Genomic DNA, 15,512 nt, shown 5'->3' with positions numbered 1-15,512 from the left:
AAAATACAACATTCTTAGAGACGAATGAACTCTCAGAGTTTAAAGTCTCTTTAATTCAATTCCTACCTGCCTACAGCATTCATTCAAATCCGACCAGCATGATGAGCGTTGAAAGTTTGAGCGTCGCGAAAATGGGCATAACAACTACATTCCCATATAGAGAATCACGTAGCTTCGAAGCGCGTGGAGAAAAGTGGAAAAGAGGAGGAAGGAAGTGAAAAGGTCCCACGTCTCTCCGGTTTTGTCCACGACATTACTCACCAGTCTTTGTTTAAAACATATTAGAACATGTTTAATTGTTTATTGTTTATATTTTCCCAAAACCCAACAGAATCAGAGTGAATTGCAGAAAAATCTATATTCAGTTTCTTTGAATTCATCGTCCTTTTCTTCTCACAAAATCAAATCAGCAGCGGATAAATTATTGTTTTTTATGTTTTTTAGCTTTGATGTTGTTTGATTCGATTATAGATATATTTGCTATACACTGGAGTTTCTTTTTACGCGGGAGATACGTGCCGCATAAACAAAAATCGCGTAAATTCCAAAATCCGCGTAAAAATAAACCGGGTAATTTTCAAAATCCTTGTAAAAATCTAACAAACAGTGAATTATTAATTTAAAATGCAACCCATATTCTAACAATTGATTACCTGATTTTTTTTTTTGCATGCTAAAATCATGATATCTGTATTTTCTTTCATTTCTCAGCTACTAATCAGTGATACAATACAAACTTATTTCTTGAAAAGTCACATCAATTAGCATATTGAATTTTTACGCGATTGGTGCGTGTCGCGTAAAAAAAACTGCGTAAATTTCAAAACCCGCGTAAAAGAAAACCGCGTAAATTCAGAAATCCGCATAAAAATAAACCGCGTGAATTCCAAAAACTGCGTAAAAACGTCGCGTAAAATAAAACCGCGTGAACAGTGACTTCAGTGTAGTTTCACAATTAAAGTTGAACCTACTTTGAATCTGACATTCGACATAAGTATTACTGCAAATGCATTGGTAAGCATGTGAAAAAGAATTATCAAAATTGTCAGATCGATCCTCTAGATTCTGAGAAAAACGTACCACCTGTTTTAGAGCATCCACGCGCCCTGCTTGCCCACAGCATAATAATCACTATATTGGCATCCAAAAAATAATAAATACATCTACAAACATACCTTAACCATTCGACGAAATGTCCCAACACACAACACTTTATTTCTAACATTCGAAAAAAATTCACGAAAATCCGTTATTATTCGACTTTCCATAGTGGGGTCTCCTCTGAAGATCGTTATTGTTTTTGCTTATTATTGTTATTGTTTAAGCTTCGAAACATTTGTGCCTAGTGAAAATAATTCTGGATTTTCACTTTGAAGCTTGCTTCTCACAGAAGCTTGCTCAGTCGAATTCCAACGATGATACATATTGTTGAAACAGTTAGGTACAGCCTTTGATCAGAAGAAATGAATTTAATGTAAGCATTATACATGTGCGGACCGTGGTGCTATTATGACTCATTACCAACAAGGGAAACTTTGACAGGGATCACATTATATTTTTTTACAGATAATTTCCATTTCGATAAAGTAAAAAACATAAAAATCAGGAGAAATCAGGATTATTTCTGAAAAATCAGGCAAAATTTTGTCAAGATATCAGGGAAAGAAATCCTAACAAATCAGGGAGGTTGGCATCTCTGCTGATGTGTCGGGAATACTGTGAATTCCCGAATAGCTTGCTTATACTCAATAGATTGAAGACAGGCGGAGTTTAATTTGCGATTTTTTGACGTAGAACTATGTCTTTCTGGAAGGGTACCAAATCAGAAAACAGATCACGTTTTTATGAAATAATGTTAACGTTAATAATACCAATCGAATCGGAAACTCTCTAAGATTTGTTTGATATGTTGTACATTACAATTCCCATACATTTGTTCTGCCGATTTGCGTGTTAACCCTACCCGTATTTCGAATGCTTATAACCCAAACATTTCTTAACAGATCGGAAAGATGTTTGCATCAATTGATAGGAAACATTTCTACGCGTCTATCACAATTACTAAAATATTATTGTTCATGAAAAGAACAATTGATAACTGTAAAAAGTCAAGCGTTATCTCAACGCCCTAACTGCCAAGTTTTGATTGGCCCGATTTACGGTTTTCCCAACACAGACTTCAAAATCGATGTACCTGTGGAAATCCGCTCTGCAAATATACATGCAAGTCGGGAGTATTTTTCCCCACTCAAATGTGTTTCCCTAACACGGACTTCAAAATTAATTTGCCTGGGGTAATCCGGGGGTCGGCGGTATTTTTTGATGTTGAGTACATTTGTATTCGCTTGTCGTTATGCAGACCGGAATAACGGGTGTTAAATAAAAAATGAGATTTTTTTCAATACCTTTCAGTAACTCAAATAAAAAGCGTAAAATTTTCTTTCTCCAAGAAAATTGCTCTTTGGGCTCCCTAGAAACAGTAGGCGTGTTTGGTTTTGCTTGGTTGAATTTAGTCAAAGCAAAGATGGCGTCGAAACAGCACGTGCTCCGTGAACGCATTGTACGGTTCTAGGGAACGCATTTCCAGCAAGGAAAAAAGTTCACGGTGGCACAATTTAAAGGAAGAAAATGTACCTGTCAGTACGGTATATCGTATCCTGGGTTCACTGAACGTAGGGCGGAAGGTCGGAAGTGGTCGTCCGGTGACGATAATGACGAAGCAGAGGAAAACATCGTTAAAGAAGCTGTTTGACAACAAGGACGCAACCAGCCTGCGTGACGCCGGTCGGAAATATGGCTGCTCCCACGTATTGATCCATCGGACCCTCAAGATGGAAGGAATCGTCTGCAGGAAGAAGACGAGGTCACCGGAGTACACGGAGGAGCAGATTGAGACGGTTAAATCACAGTGTCGGTGGATGACCAAAAAATACCGCGGGACGTCTTTCGTTCTGGACGACGGAAGCTATTTTCCGCTGTCCAAAACGCATATTCCAGGAAATAATAATTACTACTCCAGCGACAATAGATGACTTGTCGCTGGAGTAGTAACCGCCTGAAGTGAAATACAAGTTCAAGCTCAAGTTTGAAAAAAAGGTTATGTTTTTTTTTTATCCCATTTATTTATTTAAGGCTCATTAGCATTTTAGCTGTAACAGAGCCGAATTTTAATCGTGTACATGTCACATGGTTATCATATCTATAATTAGCACATTACACAGTTGCCGTTCGCCAGTATTCCTTCTATACCATTACATATGGTACATTCACACAGTAGCCATTTAGGCGTAAGAGTATTCTTTCTGTTCTTCCATTATCCAGTTGGACCACCGGACAGCAGAGACAGTTGATTGATCATTGTTGAGTTATTTATAGAATAGCAGCCCGATGTGTCTTGCAGAGCAGAGCAGTTGTATGGATGAATCGATCTTATTTCGACCGTGGATCGATTCTCCATCGCTGATGATTGTTGCGTGGACGTAGCTATTCTGTAACAACACAAAGATGGTCAATGAGGGTCCTGAGTTTTGAACTCACGATCGATCGCTTACTAAGCGAACGCGCAACCAATGTGGCTACGGAGACCCCCTACGGAGGTTATGTTGTACATCGTCATTTCCGACCAGGGCATTTCAAAGCCTTGGTTTGAGCCGAGCGATCTGGCAATCAACCAACAAATCTATCGAGAAGAGTGCCTCGATAAAATCCTGCTGCAATTCCTGAACGAGCATCACGCGGATGGGAAGTACGTCTTCTGGCCGGACAAGGCGTCTTCCCATTACGCCAAGAAGACGCTGGCGTATCTTGAGGAGAAAAAGATACCGTTCGTGCCGAAAGATCGTAACCCAACAAATTTGCCCCAGTGCCGCCCAATAGAGGATTTTTTTGGCTCACTCAGTGCCCTAGTGTATAAAAACAATTGGAGGGCCAAGGACACGAAGCAACTGACTACAAGAATCCGGAATTGTATCCGGAAAATGGACGTAAGTGCCGTACAACGTTCTTGTGAGAGCATCGCGACAAAGTTGCGTCGAAGAGCAGACCACGACCCTTACTCAAACATTCACTGAAATTTTTTTTGAAGAAGATACATTATGTTTTTTAATAAAAAATACTGAAATCGATGAAAAAAAATTTTTTTTTATATGTGATTGAAAAAATTCTCATTTTTTATTTAACACCCGTTAAGTTTCCCTAAAACGTACTTTTAAACTGAGAAGCCTGGGAAAATCGTCATTTCAGATACTAGAGGTGAATGAACTATCGCGGTTCTAGAACTACGTAAACATGAGAGATTCAATAGTTTCAGAGGGAAATTGAAAATACAATGATCGTTTGACAATTCTTCCGTTCACATATTTTGGTAGTCCTAGGCATCATATCGAACGTAAAAGGACGTTCATTAAATTTATTTATAACGAAGAACATAATCTATCACAAAAATTTCGATGCATCCTAAATAATATTCGAAGTGGTAAACAAGTTGATTGCATAATATAATATAATTGCGTAGTTCTACGTCGAAAATATGCGGTCGTGTCCTAGATACAACCCCTTAAATTTGTTTACCCAGATTGTCCGTAGAACAAACGGTGGATTTGCTATTTTTATTTCATAAAAACGAGCTCTGTTTTCTGGTTTGGCACCATTACTGAAAGACGTAGTCGTACGTCAAAAAATATGCGATGAACTCTACGGCTTTCGTCACGGCTACACATACATTTTTTAAATAAATTAACACCAGATGGACCAACCAGAAGAGTCCGCCGGGCCGCAGGTTGAGTATAGCTGATCTAGATCTACAGATTGATAATCTAGATCAATGATAGAAGATAACTTTTTGAAGTTCTTCGGCCTTCTATAGGTGACTATAGTAAATGGACTGAGACTCTCTGTAATTCAATCGAACAAACAAAACCATTTATTAAATCCCAGAAAAAAATGCAGCTTGCGTTAAATATTGCCGGATGTACGGACCACTAAAAACAAATACGTTTTTCGTTTGATGGTACCAAAAAAGTCAATTACCCAAAACAACATTTCCATCATCACTCACCGGTGGATACCAAACGCGAGGACATGTTTATTAAATATTAAAATGCTTTATCATGCCTACCTGCCCCGAAATTGCGAATAAGAAAAACTTTCTCGCTTCTCGCCGCTTGTGGTCCTTATCTCATCATGCAGCGGTTGCAATGGGAGCACGAGAACAGTAGCGCCACATTTTGGATTTTTATTTAACTTACATTAAAAATAAATTACTGCTTCCGTTTCCCCGACTGCTACCGCCCTGCCAAAGCCTTGCTTGGGTGGCTTTTTGCTGCATCAAGAGCGAAAAAAAACTATATTGCCGGTAGATTGCATCCGGCCGGTACTAATGACCTCGCGAGAGAATGGTACCGAATGTGTTATCACTCCAGCAGTGGTTGTCAGTGTTTTGGGGTACAAAGTCGTTGACGGGTGCTGGTTTCGACAATACCGACCCGAGCCGCGCAAAGTTCCTCGACCGGCACGAATCAAAACGACGAAGTCCAACGCAAGGTGAGAAGATGAAACTTGATTGCATTCTCTCGTTTGATTCACTTTCCCCGCTTCCCCCCAGCGAGGCGCGCGGTGATGCATTTGCGTGAGGGTATACACCGGGTAATTGAAATCGGTTCGTATGCAGCCAGCCGGCCAGTCACTTCCCTGGCAAACTGGAATTTGCGAGCACCAAGTAGACATACGATGAAGCCAAAGAGGAATCCCAAAAGCGCAGATGCATTTTTATCGCCAAACTCGAGACGCGTGCCCAAAAAATGCTTGCGAGCGCGCGCGCACTCACCAGGAGGCTTCATATTTTCCTCAGATTGTTATTACGTGTTATCCCGAGGAGTATCGCCGAACTCTCGGTACGAGAGTTCCAGCCAGAAGAGGAGAGGACAGTATGTAGTCGGAGAAAGCCCCGATGGGCAAGAAGTTCGATTAGCGTTAGGCTGTGGTTCTTTTGGTACATTTTGGGTTCCCCCCCCTCCATCTTCATCAACAGTCTCTGTCCAGGACGGACTGGTCATTGCCGCCGGTAATAAGATGGTTAGTACAACGATCGACATTCTTCGTCGTGGCGTTTTGGCGTGTGCGCGAAAAATGAAATGACAATGACCCTTGCGGTGGGCAAGGTGTTCTGCATTTTATTTATAATTATTGACCCTGGGGGCCGATGTGGCTTGTGGATTGGCGAATGCTGTCATTAGCGCGTCGATTGAAAATTTGCTGCAAAGCAATAATGCGTTGGAAACATTGCAATTATCCAAAGTGGGTACATTGTAGCGATGTTCAATCAGAGAGTCTGGGTGGAGTTCGATTTGTTGGAATGCAATCGGAACGAAACTGACGAGTCCTTGAACGCAATGACCTCCAACAAGGTTTGCAAAAAGCTTCCCTCAATGGAAGTAAAGATCTTGGACTGTCGCCAACTCGGGAAACTCTCCCATGATGGGGACCAAACTAAATTTACGCCGTCAGACTCGTTTCGAGTCACCTTTGCTGGTGCCGCCCTCCCTGACTACGTTATGGTGGACAAATTGAGACTACCTGTGCGACTCTTCGTGCCAAAGCCCATGATTTGCAACAAATGCAAGTCAGTTGGTCACACTTCGGATTATTGTGCCAACAATGAGCCCTGTGCCACTTACGGAGAGCAACATGAGGGGAAATCCTGCAGTGCGACTGAGCATAAATGTCCATATTGCGGGGGATCCCTACACGAGCTCTCAGTTTGTGAAACTTACAAGAGTCGCTGGGAGAAACAGAAGCGCTCTTTAAAGGAACGCTCGAAGCGCACATTTGCGGAAATTTTAAAGGGCGCTTCGCCACTGACCCAACAACAAGAACAACCAATCTCAACACACAATACCTTTTCCACGTTGCCAGTGGATGAAATGGAAGCGGACACAGCTAGCGGGGGCACACCGTTTATTTTCAAAGGGAATCCCCGGCGCAAAAATGTGACCACTCCCAAAGTTCAAGAACAAGTCCCCACGGTTATATCCTCTGTTAGCTTGCCTAAAAAATCGAGTGCAGCGGACAAGCAAAATCAGGTTCCTCCTGGCTTCCGTGGGAATATTTCATCTTCGAACGACCCAGCACTCGAGGGGGCATCAAAAACCCCAACTGTCCCTATTTTTCCGTCTAGTTCAACTTCCCAATCGGGATTTATAAAGTTATTTGACCTTTTGGATCAAATCTTCAAGTGTTTTAATGTTTCCGACTCCATCAGAACCAATGTCATCTCAATGCTTCCAGTATTAAAGACAATTTTGCAACAATTGATGCAAACATGGCCCCTCCTTGCAATGATTATCTCTCTTGATGTCTAATTCAAATAGAGAGGTCGAAGATATCACTGTTTTACAGTGGAATTGTCGTAGTTTTTTCCCTAAATTGGATACATTCAAATTTTTAATTCATAGGTTCAATTGTGATGTTTTTGCTCTGTCCGAAACTTGGCTTTCTTCGCGAGATGATATCTCTTTCCACGATTTTATTATTATACGCTTGGACCGTGATGATAGATACGGAGGGGTGCTTTTGGGGATCAATAAGTGCCACTCATTTTTTCGAATTGACCTTCCACCTATTGGAGGGATCGAAGCTGTTGCTTGTCATGCAAACATCAGAGGCAAAGACCTCAGTATTGTCAGCTTGTATTGGCCTCCGAGAGCTGCGGTTAGCCGCAAGCAACTTGTTGACATGTGCTCACTTCTTCCTGAGCCACGATTGATCTTGGGAGACTTCAACTCTCACGGAACTGCCTGGGGGGAACAGTACGATGACAATCGTTCATTGTTGATATATGACCTTTGTAACAGCTTCAATATGACCGTTTTAAACACTGGGGAAACAACACGTGTACCTAAACCTCCTGCTAAACCAAGTGCTCTTGACCTCTCGCTTTGCTCGAATTCACTATCGTTAGATTGCAAGTGGAATGTAATCCAGGACCCCAACGGTAGTGATCACTTGCCAATCAAAATTTCCATCACCATTGGGTCGAATTCTTCAGAATCTATAAACATGGCATATGACCTCACAAGACACATCGACTGGAAAAAATATGCGGACGCGATTGCTCTAGCCATCAATTCCAGAGATGGTTTGCCTCCATTGGAGGAGTATAACTTAATTTCTCGTTTGATATATGACAGCGCGGTTCGCGCTCAAACGAAACCCATCCCAGGCTCCACTATTCGTCGAAGGCCTCCCAATCTATGGTGGGATAGCCAGTGTTCCAAGCTTTATGTAGAAAAATCGAATGCATTTAAAGCTTTTCGGAAACGTGGAACCCCTGAAAATTTTCAAACGTATTTAGCCCTTGAAGATCAATTTAAAAACTTAATCAAAGGGAAAAAACGTGCTTATTGGCGAAATTTCGTGGGAGGTTTGTCACGAAAAACGTCAATGAAAAAATTATGGAAAGTGGCTCGAAACATGAGAAATTGCTCTTCAACGAACGAAAGCGAAGAATATTCACATCGATGGATTTTTAATTTTGCACGGAAGGTTTGTCCTGATTCCGCTCCTGTGCAAAAAATTGTTCGAGATATACCACAAGGTAGGTGCGATCTTGATTCCGAGTTTTCGATGGTAGAATTCTCTCTTGCTCTGCTTTCATGTAACAATTCTCCTCCGGGATCGGATAGAATTAAGTTCAACTTGCTGAAAAACCTCCCTGATGTGGCGAAACATCGCTTGTTGAATTTATTCAATCGGTTTCTGGAGAATAATATTGTTCCAGATGATTGGAGACAAGTACGAGTTATAGCTATTCAAAAACCCGGAAAACCCGCGTCCGACTTCAATTCGTACCGCCCAATAGCAATGCTGTCTTGTATACGGAAATTGTTGCAGAAAATGATCTTGTTTCGCCTTGATCGTTGGGTTGAAACAAATGGCTTACTCTCAGATACACAATATGGGTTCCGCAGGGGCAAGGGGACGAATGATTGTCTTACGTTGCTTTCTTCAGAAATTCAAATGGCTTACGCCGAAAAAAAAACAAATGGCTTCAGTATTCTTGGACATAAAGGGGGCCTTTGATTCTGTTTCAATAGAGGTTTTGTCGGACAAATTACACTCTCGGGGTCTGCCGCCTCTATTGAATAATATGTTATATAACTTGCTTTGTGAGAAACAGTTGAATTTTTCTCACGGGGATTCGACAGTAAATCGGGTCTCCTACATGGGCCTCCCCCAGGGCTCATGTTTAAGCCCTCTTTTGTACAACTTCTATGTAAGCGACATCGACAATTGCCTTACACAAAATTGCAGCCTAAGACAACTTGCAGATGACGGAGTGGTGTCTGTCGTAGGATCAAACGAATCCGACCTGCAAGGACCCTTACAAGATACTTTGAACAATTTTTCAACCTGGGCCATTGGGCTAGGGATCGAATTCTCCACGGAGAAAACAGAGATGGTGGTTTTTTCTAGGAAGCATAGACCAGCAAAACCAAAGCTTCAACTTTTGGGTAAACCGATCACTCATGCTATGTCATTCAAGTATCTTGGGGTTTGGTTCGACTCCAAATGTACTTGGGGGGCCCATATTAGGTATCTGAGTAAAAAATACCAACAAAGAATAAACTTTCTCCGTGCAATTACCGGCACCTGGTGGGGAGCCCATCCCGAAGATCTTATAATGTTGTATCGAACAACTATTCTCTCAGTGATGGAGTATGGCAGTTTCTGTTTTCAATCAGCTGCCAAAACACACCTCATTAAACTCGAGCGAATTCAGTATCTTTGTCTCCGTATCGCGTTGGGATGTATGCCCTCAACGCATACCATGAGCTTCGAGGTTTTGGCAGGCGTACTCCCACTAAAAGATCGCTTCAATTTATTATCTCTTCGGTTCCTCATCCGGTGTAAGGTTATGAACCCATTGGTGATCGGAAATTTTGAGCAGCTGATCGAGCTAAATTTTCACTCCGGATTCATGAGTTCATATCATGAATTCATCTCCATGCAGGTTGATCCTTCTTCGTATATTCCTAACCGTGTTTGTTTCCCTGACTACATCAATTCCTCTGTGCATTTTGATCTGTCCATGAAGCAAGATATTCATGGATATTCAGATTACCAACGATCGAGGATCGCTCCAACGATCTTCGATGAAAAGTATGGGGGTATCAATTGTGATAATATGTACTTTACTGATGGGTCCACTATAAACGAGTCCACAGGATTTGGAGTGTTCAACGAATTTTTTAGCACCTCCCACAGTCTTCAGAATCCTTGCTCAGTGTATATTGCTGAATTGGCAGCAATTCATTGGGCGCTGGACAGCGTCGCCTCACGACCTGTTGAACACTATTACATTGTAACGGATAGTCTTAGCTCTGTCGAAGCTATCCGTTCAGTGAGGCCGGAAAAGCACTCGCCGTACTTCCTTGAGAGAATACGAGAAATTTTGAGTGCTTTATCCAGACGCTGTTATGTCATTACTTTTGTCTGGGTCCCTTCACATTGCTCCATTCCGGGTAATAAGAGGGCTGACTCATTAGCAAAGGTAGGTGCAATTGGAGGCGATATTTATCAGCGTCAAATCGCCTTCAATGAATTTTATTCTTTAGTTCGCAAAAATACCATCGCTAACTGGCAACGCAAGTGGAATGAAGATGAATTGGGCCGGTGGTTTCACTCGATTATCCCTAAGGTTAGCCTCAAACCGTGGTTCAAAAGTCTAGACTTGAGTCGAGACTTTATTCGCACCTTCTCCCGACTCATGTCCAATCACTGTTCGTTAGATGCACTACTCTTTCGTTTCAATCTTGCCAGCAGCAATCTCTACGTTTGTGACCAAGGTTATCACGACATCGAGCACATTGTTTGGTCGTGCGAGGTGTATCTGGTCGCCAGATCGAATTTAGAAAACTCCCTTCGGGCCCGAGGAAGACAGCCCAATGTGCCGGTGAGAGATGTGTTGGCTTGGTTAGACCTTGATTACATGTCCCATATATATGTTTTCCTTAAAGCTATAGATCTCCGTGTGTGATTGTCCCTACATCCTTATACCCTCCTTTCCTTCCTTTGCGGGTAATTCGTCCCCTTGCTATGAATAGTAGAATAAGTTGAAATGTAAATAAACTATAGATATACGAATAGATTTAAGAATTGAGTGCTCATCAACATTGTTACAATTTCCTTATATCCCATCCTTCTCCTAAAAATATGTCACCCTTCTAAACTCGAGTACACCGCGAGTAATCGGTTTTCCACCTTACTAACCATAGATGTAAGAAAATTGTTTATATATATATATAGTTTTAAAATTATATTTAAGAATTCGGCTCCTTTAAACTTAAGTAACTGAGCCTGTAAAAATAAACGAATTAATAAAAAAAAAAATAAAAAAACAAAATTGAATTTCCTGTAAAAAATCAGGACAATTGTTGAAATATGAAACATAAATTAGGACGCCCCGAAAGGATCTCAAAATCAGAACATGTCTTGCTAAATCAGGACGGAGGGTATCCCTAGCCAGTAGACAAGTAGCAAGTAGCATGATACAACACGATTTCATTTGAGAGCATCCTGTCGAAGGTGAAACGATTTTTGAACAGTGATTTTTTTAGAATAAAAAAACATGCTGACGTATTCCATTTTAACTTTCGTTTTGCGAGTTGATTTGTTATGCAACTCATGAACAACACGTTGAGATCAACAACAATGAAAAATGCTTCCCAATTACAACCCAAACGAATTGCTTCGCAATCGAGAGAAACAAAAATCACCCTACATTTTCATTTTCAATCTGCTCGGGGTGGCGACCGGAGGGGAAATTCTAGGTTTATCACCCACAGGCTTCTTCGGCTTCTGAGATGTCGCGTTTCTGTTTACGGCACACAAACTTGCAACTTCCACTTTACCACAAACGGGACGCCGTCATCCGCGCGTCTGCCGGGAAAGCGAGAGTATTTTCGCCCAAGGACGCGCGCGGGAAATGTGTTTGCTTTCACTCTCGGGCCATCGACCGCCCGTCGTGTTCTGTAATCACCCTCCCAGCATCCACGTCACTTTCACCTTGTGCTCGTGCCCTATTGCGCTTCCCGATGCGGAGTTGTTTGGTGGAGCACGGGATGTGCATTTCCTACTCGGCGGTCGACTCTCGTTTGTCAATCGTTTACGCACAGCACACATACATCCGTGTGCACGCAAACACTCATAAACACACGCTGGTATGATACAGGATGATGACGAGAGGTTAATGGCTACCACTGGGATGGCGTGTCTTGCTGCTACTAGAGATCGCGATTCTGCGCAGAATCGTCCTGGGTGGTTACTGGACCCACATAGCGAAGTGTGGAGTCAACGCGCTCATTTATTTGTTATCCCTTTTCACTGTCTCTCTCTCTCTCTCTCTCTCTCTCTCTCTCTCGCTCTGAAGATGTGGGAATGTTCGTGCGTAAGCATAAGCCCGCTTTCGGACGGACCTTCCATAGATCCGATCCCCGAGTTGACGGTGACCCGAAAAGGGGGTAATAGTGAAATAGGCAATTTCAATTTCCACCAAACGTGCTCTGCAGAGTTTGGGCCTGTATGTTTTTCTATGAGTTCTCTAATCCTGGCATGTTCTGCGTAAAAGGGTCGGTTATCGTCAAGGGGACCGCTGAATGAGTAGGTATGTGCGTGCGTGAAAACACAACATAACGCCGTTCTAAACAAGGTTAAGTTTTTCGGTTTGTTGTTTTTTTTTGTTCGTACTGTTTCTGCCTTCCATCCTTGTGGCAACAGAGGACCTCTTTTATGGTGGTGTCCCGTTTACAAATTTTGCCTATTCTATTCCACACGGCTCTTCTTTCTTTCTAACGCGCTTTCGGGGTTTTTCGCAGCGTAATGTTTTATTCATTCGACGAGAAAGGTTATTTGCTCCGTTGCTTGTTGGAGTGCCGCTCGTCATCCTCGTCGTCGTCGTACCTGGGATCTGGGCCCGGGAAGGATATGGTTCTTTACATTTTCATTTTCGGGGCGAATGCGAAGGTTCGCTTTTTCGGCAGTTCGTCGTTTCCATGCCGCTGGTGTGTGTTGGTCTTTCAATTGTTTTGCGCCGATGAGAGGGGATACGCATACAGATACGGGGCCCCGAGGAAGCGTCATTTCTGTGGCATTAGATCGATATTCCTTCCGAGCTGTGAATGCCGCGCGTTTTTCGGCATTCGCTCGTCCTCCTCCTGTCCGTGTATTGGAGAGATGAACGCATGTACTCAAGGGGCAGGCCGCGGCGACGGGTAGGGACGCTTGTGCTGGGATACGGGCGACAGGACGAACGCCGAGAGAGAGGGAGTGAGAGAGTGTGTGGAAGAAAAGGATCCTGTTTACAGATGTATTGGAGAGTAGGCACCGAAAGGAGTCCCTGTAACACTCCGACGAAGCACACGCTTGTCAGAGTAGAAATTTCTTGTCGCCATGTTGTATCTCTTTCGGATTGTCTAAATTGTACACACAGGAATCGTTTTTGAGTTTTTTGTTGATTTTCGCTAATCCCGGGCTAAATCAGTGCGGATAGAATACTAGAAACTTTCGGCCAGTTCAAAATTTCGATTAATTGTTCGGTTTTTGTTTTGAGTTCGGCGCGACAAGCGTGTCCAAAGAAGAGTAAGAATCATTTCGTTCCACGGGCGAAAACGACGAAAAAAAGTGCTTCGAATAGTTGGTTTTTCGGTACGGTGAAAAGCCTGAAGGAGCAGCAGTGCGAAGATTTGAAGGACTACGCGTACAGTTCCCTCAAAGCAACCAAGCGCCTGCCAACTTCACTGCCGTCGTGGTGAGAGTCCACGTTACAATCGAGCGCTGGTGTTACCTACTAAAAATAGAGAGGACGCAATAAACGTGATGGACCCTAGCTCTAGATTGCTCTCGGAAACGTCCCAAGGATCGATTTCCTCAGTGATTGCCCAAATGTGCAGCTCAAAAGTTCAAATGCGAGAGCTCTAAAGTTCAGCCGCCGAAAAAAAAGGTTCACTCGGTTCAAAGGTAAATGACACCGTTTCGATGGTCCCAGCCGCTGAAGCGATAGATCGCGCGCGCATCTGAACCGGGAACCACCGAGATACTCCTCCCCTCACAACCGAATCTGTGATGTGTCAACAAAATCAGGAATAGTGCCATATTTTTCACTGCGACTTCCTGTGAGGAAGCTTAATGATTGAGTAAATTATTCCGGAAATTCAGAAAGCATGAAAACACTCAGAAGAAAGGAGCCAGCGAATCCAATTCCGAAGCTTGTCCAGATTTCGGGAGAATCATTAGCAAGATTCATGATCTCCCCATCCCCGTCAATGCCATGTTATTCCTTGAATAACAACTTTCTCGGGTACGATGTGTCCAGCATTTTGTGATGCGATATTATCCTTTGAAAACGATTCGGGGAATTGTTTTGATGCTTCAGATGACGTCGTCTATCAAAGGCAACATGGGGCATTGCGTGGGTTGCACTTCTACGACGATAAAAACACACTTCTTTCTGTCCTGGCTAAGTTTCATTCAGAATTCATCAGAATTTTACGTCTGTGATAAATTACTAAACAAATGATGCATAAAGGATCTTATTGTGTGCAATTTAGCAAGAAATGTTAAAAATCCAAACAATGCTGTATTTCTCATCTCCATAGACCGTAACAGTATCCAAATGCCATTATAAACCTTCCAAATTGTTTTGCATTCCTATCTGTTTAAATATTGTGTTTCATCTAGGAATTATTCGTTATGTGTTTCTCGGATTTTCAAATAAGTCTATATCATCAGAAAGAGTTACAGACCCAGAGAATGTCATTGACTATGCGCCTCTTCCATAATAGCATCAATTCAGCATTTCATGATAGTTATTGTTCAGTAATATTTCCCTTGCACCAAGCATTTTTCATAAAGAAGATTTCTACGATGCCATTGCTCCGCAAACTTAGGATCGCTAAGGTCATCACTAGTGTTGCCACATATTCATCTGTACTGGAAGAACGAAAGTCTTTTCCATCTGTACTTGTTTCCTTCAAAGATCCGATTGAAAAGATTTGTTGCATATCCTTTTTATTAGCACGTAAGAAGTTTACTCAAAAATTGAATTTATCATTTGCTGGGTGATGCTCTTGTTATACTTAGCTTACATACTATTAATTCAATTCTCTGATGGTTCTAATGATTCTAATTTAATGGCAGCGAATGTTATTTACTAATGATATACACATTAGAAAGAGAACTAAACAATTTACGGATGAGTGAAAGACGAAACGAATTGTTTGAATTTGGAAATTGCCCTTCACAATCAAATGGAAGCTTTGTTGAAAGAGATAGTTTGTATCCATTTCGAGTGTTGAGCAAGGTTGCTATAAGAAAATCTGTATTTTTTGTCTGAAAAAAATCCCTATCCCATCCCAGTTTTTTCTCAGAAAATCTGTATTGATATCTATATTGAATTTATTAGTCCAATTATGAAACATAATCTTAACTTGAGTACTATTGATCGACATAGTTATCAT

General features: G+C 42.0%; 1 protein-coding gene across 5 annotated transcripts in view; it reads left to right on the top strand.

Moving 5' to 3' along the window:
• The window catches only part of LOC129771811 (insulin-like growth factor 2 mRNA-binding protein 1), a 280,305-nt gene that overhangs the window by 85,604 nt on the left and 179,189 nt on the right, over positions 1–15,512 (top strand). For 2 of the 5 annotated variants that reach the window (XM_055775860.1, XM_055775863.1), the window contains exon 1: positions 13,426–13,635. The exons of 1 other annotated variant lie outside the window; for it this stretch is intronic. The gene's annotated coding sequence lies outside the window, so the exon portion shown is untranslated. Of the gene's footprint in view, positions 1–13,425; positions 13,636–13,672; positions 13,805–15,512 lie in introns of those variants that run through there. 2 more of the 5 variants (XM_055775862.1, XM_055775861.1) reach the window with 2 other exon arrangements.

This window comes from Toxorhynchites rutilus, chromosome 2, assembly GCF_029784135.1.
Source record: "Toxorhynchites rutilus septentrionalis strain SRP chromosome 2, ASM2978413v1, whole genome shotgun sequence".
In the NCBI taxonomy this organism is placed as follows: domain Eukaryota; kingdom Metazoa; phylum Arthropoda; class Insecta; order Diptera; family Culicidae; genus Toxorhynchites; species Toxorhynchites rutilus.
The sequence above is the reverse complement of the archived record's forward strand: the minus strand, read 5'-3'. Positions and strand labels throughout refer to the sequence as shown.